Below are 7,218 nucleotides of genomic sequence, written 5' to 3'. Positions count from 1 at the left end.
AAAGGCATCCAAACAGGAAAAGAGGAGGTCAAATGATCTCTCTTCACTGACAACATGATTTTGTATTTAGAAAATGTTAAATAATCCACCAAAAGCCTTCTAGAATGGGTAAATGACTTCACTAAAGTTTCAGGATGCAAAGTCAATGTGCAAAAATCAGTAGCATTTCTATACACCAATAACATCCAGGTTGAGATTCAAATCAGGAACACAATCCCATTTATAATAACGACATACACAAAAATGAAATACATAGGAATATAGCTAACCAAGGAGATGAAAGATCTCTACAAGGAGATCTGCAAAACACTGCTGAAACAAATTAGAAATGACACAAATAAATGGAAAAACAATCCATGCTCGTGAATTGAAAGAATCAATATCATTAAAATGGCCATACTGCCCAAAGCAATGTACAGATTCAACACTCCTCCTATCAAACTACCAATGTCATTCTTCACAGAGTTAGAAATGCTCTTCTAAAATTCATATGGAACTGAAAAAGAACCCGAATAGCTAAAGCAATTCAAAACCAAAAAAAAAAAAAAAAAAAAAAAAAAAAAAAAAAAAAAAAAAAAAAAAAAAAAAAAAAAGACAAAGCCAGTGGCATCACACAACTCAACTTCAAATTATACTATAAGGCTACAATAACCAAAACAGCATGGTAATGGTACAAAAACAGACACATAGACCAATGGGACAAAATAGAGAACTCAAGAATAAAGCCACACACCTATCAATTATCTGATCTTTGACAAGGCCAACAGAAACAAGAATGGAGAAAGGACTTCTTATTCAATAAATGATACTGGGAAAATGAATACGTAGAATGCATTCATATGCAGAATGAAACTGGACCCTTACCTTTCACTATATACAAAAATTAAGATGGATTAAAGATTTAAACATAAGATTTCAAACTATAAAAATCCTAGAAGAAAACCTAGGAAATACTTCTTTTGATATTGGCCTTGGCTAACTTTTGGCTAAGTCCCCAAAAGCAATTGCAGAAAACCCCAAAATTGACAACCTAGAGAACTGGAGAAAATATAATGGAGATAGATGAGTTAATATGTGCCACCTGCTTAGAAAAGCACCTATCGCTTGGGAAATGCTGTATACAGATTAGCCATGACCAGTAAATTTTGGAAAAGAATAGCTTTTATTTTATTGTCTAAAGGAATTGTATATTTCAACAGGATACTGTATAGATTATGCAGTGAAGGAAAATACTTTGTTAGAAACCAGTAAAGAAGTAAAAATAGAAAAGAAACAGTTGAACCATGCTTTTATGAATATTTATGTACCTAAAATTAATTTCTGTTGCTTTCACTAATGGAGGATTATTTGAAAGAGCAACTATTTCTTCTACCAAATTCGTTTTCTCAAAAGATTATAGCTATGTCTCTACTCTCTCCTTTATGATAAAGTCTGAGATTTTTTTTTTTGGTTGGATTTTCTTAACGTATGAGTTTTGTTTGCTAAAATATTATCTCTTTTTACTTATTTTACCTGGACTATTTATAATTCTGTTTTAGGTTTGCATAGGCTTTTTTCTAACTCAGATATTTTTTTCTTAGACTATGTGTTTTAGTATTCTTTCTATTCCAAATATTCATATTTCTCACTCTTCTCAATCTTTCTCAGAATAATTACTTTTTTCAGTTTTCCCTGAACTTTTTAATTTGCCTTTAATAAGCAACAGTTTTTCATGTTATTTTTCTGATTTATGTATTTAGCTTTCCTTGGTTCATTGCAAATTTAAATTTAATATTTTATTATTAGTTTCCCTTTTGATTTTTCTTTACCTTTACTCTTCCCCTTTTAATTTTCTTATTTTCATTTCAGCTTATCTTTATTAACTTTCTGTTCATATTTCATTTAAATCACCATGTCTTCCTGTATTTGATATACCTGTCAAACTCTATACAGCATTTCTCCTCTAAAAAATGTAGTTATTACTTTGACCTTCTTTTCTAAATAATGTAGTTATATTGATTCTAATTATAAATAATGATTCTTCTTTTTTGTACTGCAGAAAAATTTTGTAGGCATAATCCCGCCCACCCCCCTCCCCCGCCCCGCGCACGCACACACACACACAGAGACACACAGACATACACTTAAATAAGTAAAGTCTATCCAGATTTGGCATTGCCAACAAACAGAAACCACAGGCCGTAGATTGTTTTTGGCCCCACTTTTTATTTACTTAAGAATTATGGTCACACTGAACTATCTAAACAGATGTGCGGCTCCAAGCCAGTTACCATTGTGAATGGTAGTGTGTGTGTGTGTGTGTGTGTGTGTGTGTGTGTGTGTTTTCCCCAGCGGAGGTCTGCTAGAGCCTCTCCTACCCTCATGATCTGATTACCCATCACTGTGACTATATGGTGTACATGAAAAAGTTTAGCCTTGTTTATTTTCTTGCCTTCTTGCCTCTGCTAATATCTAGAGCACTTGACCTCAAAGAGATATATTTACCGGAACTCATTACCTGAATACAAATAAAAAGAGAAATACTGACGGGAAATACAGATGAGGGGACCCAAAGTGCTGGAATTTCAAAACACAGCACTAAGAGTATTGACACCGCTGGCCAATACATTGATTAGCATGAGTCTTGAATGAGTAAGAAATGCAAGATCAATTTACTTTTACATGGATAGCATATGATATTTCTGGCAGCATAGAAAAGATGAGTCACCATTTGAACATGGCAACTGATTTAAGTTGATCTTGTCAGTTGAAATTCTTTCCATATTACGAAAATACATTGCATGAAAATCTTACCTAATGGGGTTTAATGTGTGTTTGTATATTGATGTTGTTGCTATTTTTGTCTGTATATGTGCATTTTCAATGAAAAATAGGAGAGTCTCTGCTGGTGATTGATCATCAGATACCACATTAAATCAGAAATAGAGACATCCATTTTAAGTAGGATAACAGGACTGCCACTACTCATATAAGCATTATAGTGAATCCTACTCACTATAAATATTATTTACCTGATCTGCATGAATAGAAGGTCTTCATTTATCCTCTTATTCAGTTTAATTTAACAGATATAATTTTTTACTTTGTCTTGTTTTGGTGCAGGGTGAAGGCAATAACTACAGTGAACTGTCTTTGCTTCATTAAGTGTATTTACTTATCACTTACGACTTTCTTGTTTAAAAAGCAGCCATGCAGAGCACAAGACTGTATTAGCTATCATAAAGGAAGAATTTTAAAAGTGCTTGCAAGAAACTATGCTCAGTCTTCTTTGACACGGTTTCAGTATCTACTGTTCTTGCTTCAGCTTTCCACATATAGGAATTTCTAGGTAGTATGGAAAAAGAAGAATAGCATTCCAGTTATTTTTGGCTTGTATGTAACTGAATTGCATACCAGCCAAAAAAAAAAGTGATTTCTGAATACCTTCTATAGCTATTCTGCCTTTTTCCTAGAAGAAGAAGGAGGAGGAAGAGGAAGAAACGGAGGAAAATTGAAAATTTTTGCCTTGCTCTTCCTGCTCCCACCTCAAATCCTAAAATAACAGTTCTACAGATGAGTAAGTCTTGGTACAAATGAGCCTCTGCATTACAGAATGAGAATCCTATGATAAATTTGGATAGAAAATGAGTTATATATTTTCTCTTATTTTACATTCAAAAAGAATACAATTTATTTTGTATTATTTGATGTGTAGAAAAATGTGTTTTTGTAAATCCACAAAGATCCTTTGTAAATTACTACACAAATCTTCACTGTTGCCTCATTTCCATATTTTTTATTTGGTTGGTTCAGAAGCACATCTTGCCTTTTCCTACATAAAGGTGCTAGTACATGAAGACTCTTTGAAGACAAATTATTAGTTAATCATATTAATCCATTTGATTGGAAGAAATTCTATTTCTTTCCTTGCTTTCCAATACTGATTGACGGAAGTTATAAGATGTGCAGATGCTAATTAGAGATACTTTGCAAAGGCTGTGCATCAGACATGACTCATTTATATGCTGAGTAGTGTATGCTGAGAAAATCTGGATCAGTACTCTACTGATAGCACTAGGCAGGTCATCAAGACAAAGTCAACAAAGAAACAATGGACCCAAACTATACCCTAGAACAAATGGACTTAACAGATATTTACAGAACATTCTACCCAACAACTTCAGAATATATATTATATTCATCAACACATGGAACTTTCTCCAAGACAGACTATATGATAGGCGCAAAACAAGTCTCAAATTTAAGAAAATCTAAATTATATCAAGTAATTTCTCAGATCGCAATGGAATAAAATTGGAAATCAACTCCAAAAGGAACCCTCGAAACCATGCAAATACTTGGAAATTAAATAACCTGCTCCTGAATTGTCATTGCATCAACAATGAAATCAATTTGACAACTTTAAAAAATTCTTTGAATAGAGTAATAGTGACAAAACCTATAAAAAAAAACCTCTGGGATACAGCAAAAGCACTGCTAAGAGGAAAGTTCATAGAATTAAATGCCTACATCAAAAAATCTGAAAGAGCACAAATAGTCTAAAGTCACACCTCAAGAAACTAGAGAAATAAGAACAAACCATACCCAAATCCAGCAGAAGAAAAGAAATAACCAAGATCAGAGCAGAACTATATGAAATTGAAAAAAATACAAAAGATAAATGAAAAGCTAGTTCTTGAAAAGATAAATAAAGTTGATAAACCATTAGTGAAAATAACCAAGAAAAAAAGGGAGTGGATCCAAATAATCTCAATTAGAAATGAAACAGGTGATATTACAACGGATACCACAGCAATACAAAAGATCATTTAAGGCTACTATGAATACCTTTACATGCATAAACTAGAAAACGTAGAGGAGATGGGTAAATTCCTGGAAATATACAACCCTCCTAGATTAAACCAGGAAAAAATAGAAACTCTGAACAAACCAATATCAAGCAGCAAGATTGAAATGGTAATTTAAAAGTTGCCAACAATAAACAAGTCCAGTACCAGACGGATTCATAGTTGAATTCTATCAGACATTCAAAGAAGAATTGGTACCAATCCTATTGACACTATTCCAAAAGATAAAGAGGGAATCCTGCTTAGAACTTTCTGTGAAGCCACTGTCACCCTAATACTAAAACCAGGATAGGATATAACAAAAAAAGAAAACTACAGACCAGTATCCCTGATGAACATAGACACACAAATCCTCAAAATACTAGCTAACTGAATCCAACAGTATATCAAAAAGATAATCCACCGTGATCAACTGGGTTTCATACCAGGGATGTGAGGATGGTTTAACATACATGAGTCAATAAATGTGATACACCACAGAAATGGTATTAAAAACAAAAACCACATGATCATCTCAATAGGTACAGAAAAAGCATTTGACAAAATTCAGCATCAGTTTATGATTAAAACCCTCAGCAACATTGGCATAGAAAGGACATATCTTAAGGGACAGAGTAAACAGACAACCCACAGAGTGAGAGAAAATTACAGCCATCGATACTTCTGACAAAGTACTAATATCCAGAATCTACAAGGAACTCAAATTAGCAAGAAAACAAGCAATCCCATCAAAAAGTGGGCTAAGGACATGAATAGACAGCGCAAATAATATACAAATGGCCAACAAAAATATTTTTAAAAATTCCACATCATGAATGATCAAGGAAATGCAAATCAAAACCACAATGTGAAACCACAATCAAAACCTCACTCCTGCAAAAACAGCCATAATAAAAAAAATAGATGTTGGTGTGGATGTGGTGAAAAGGGAACACTTTTACACCATTGGTGGGAATGGAAACTAGTACATCCACTGTGGAAAACAGTGTGGAGATTTCTTAAGGAACAAAAAGTAGATCTACCATTTGATCCAGCAATCCCACTCCTGGGTATCTACCCAGAGCAAAAGAAGTCCTTATATGAAAAAGATACTTGCACACACATTCATAGCAGCAAAATTCACAATTGCAAAAATGTGGAACGAGCCCAAATGACCATCAGTCAACGAGGAGATAAAGAAAATGTGATATGTGTGTGTGTGTGATGGAATACTACTCAGCCATAAAAGGAATGAAATAATGACATTTGCAGCAACCTGTATGGAATTGGAGACCATTATTCTAACTGAAGCAAGTCAGGAATGGAAAACCAAACATCGTATGTTCTCACTCATAAGTGGGAGCTAAGCTATGGGGATGTGAAGGCATAAGAATGATACAATGGACTTTGGGGACTCTGGGAAAAGGATGGGGGTAGTGAGGGATAAAAGACTACACATCGGGTACACTGTACATTGCTTGGGAGATGGGTACACTGTACATTGCTTGGGAGATGGGTGCACTAAAATATCAGAAATCCCCACTAAAGAACTTACTCATGTAACCAAACACCACCTGTTCCCCAAAAACCTATTGAAAAGAAATAAGTAAATAAATAAATAAAAGAAATTTAAAAACTAAGAATTTGGGGACAGAATTGGGAACAAAATCTAGAATCTATGACATGTGTTTATTTTTATATAATATTTATTATTACAGAATTATAATTCTTAAGGCATTCTACTATTTAACTTTATATGAATTATACAAAATCGTTATGTTTTATATGAACTATATAAAATACTTGTATTTTATATGAACTATAAAAAATGTATTTTATATGAATTATATAGTTGTATATGAACTATATAAAATAGTTGAATTTTATATGAACTATATAAAATAGTTATGTTTTATATGCATTATATAAAATAGTTATGTTTTATATGAATTAATATAAAATAGCTATATTTTATATAAATATTAGGAGCATTTATGAAGCACTGAAGTAGACATGAGTATTTTCTGATGCTCTACTGCAGAGAAGGCAGGATTTTAATATTCTGGTAGTGTTTTCATTGTGACAGGTTGCCTCGAATCAGAGATGAAATCTTAGGACTCAGAAAGAACCTCAGGCTTTAGGGGTATCAAGATGTCAGTGTTAAAATGCTCATCTTCTACTGCTCATGCTTCCATTATCACAAAAAGGTTGAATTTAAGGACTGTAGGAGCACATATTTACTAAATTTTCTTCTAATGTACCTTCCGGAGGGATGACTGGAGGATTTTAGGATCCATTTTAAGACTCACTTTCTTCACGTGCATTCTAAAATTTAATTAGCCAACATATCTGCTGAATTGATGTGCCAAAATTCACGACTTGGGCCACTTGA

The sequence above is a fragment of the Mandrillus leucophaeus genome, unplaced genomic scaffold, assembly GCF_000951045.1.
Source record: "Mandrillus leucophaeus isolate KB7577 unplaced genomic scaffold, Mleu.le_1.0 Scaffold638, whole genome shotgun sequence".
Taxonomy (NCBI): domain Eukaryota; kingdom Metazoa; phylum Chordata; class Mammalia; order Primates; family Cercopithecidae; genus Mandrillus; species Mandrillus leucophaeus.
This window is presented reverse-complemented; position numbering follows the sequence as displayed.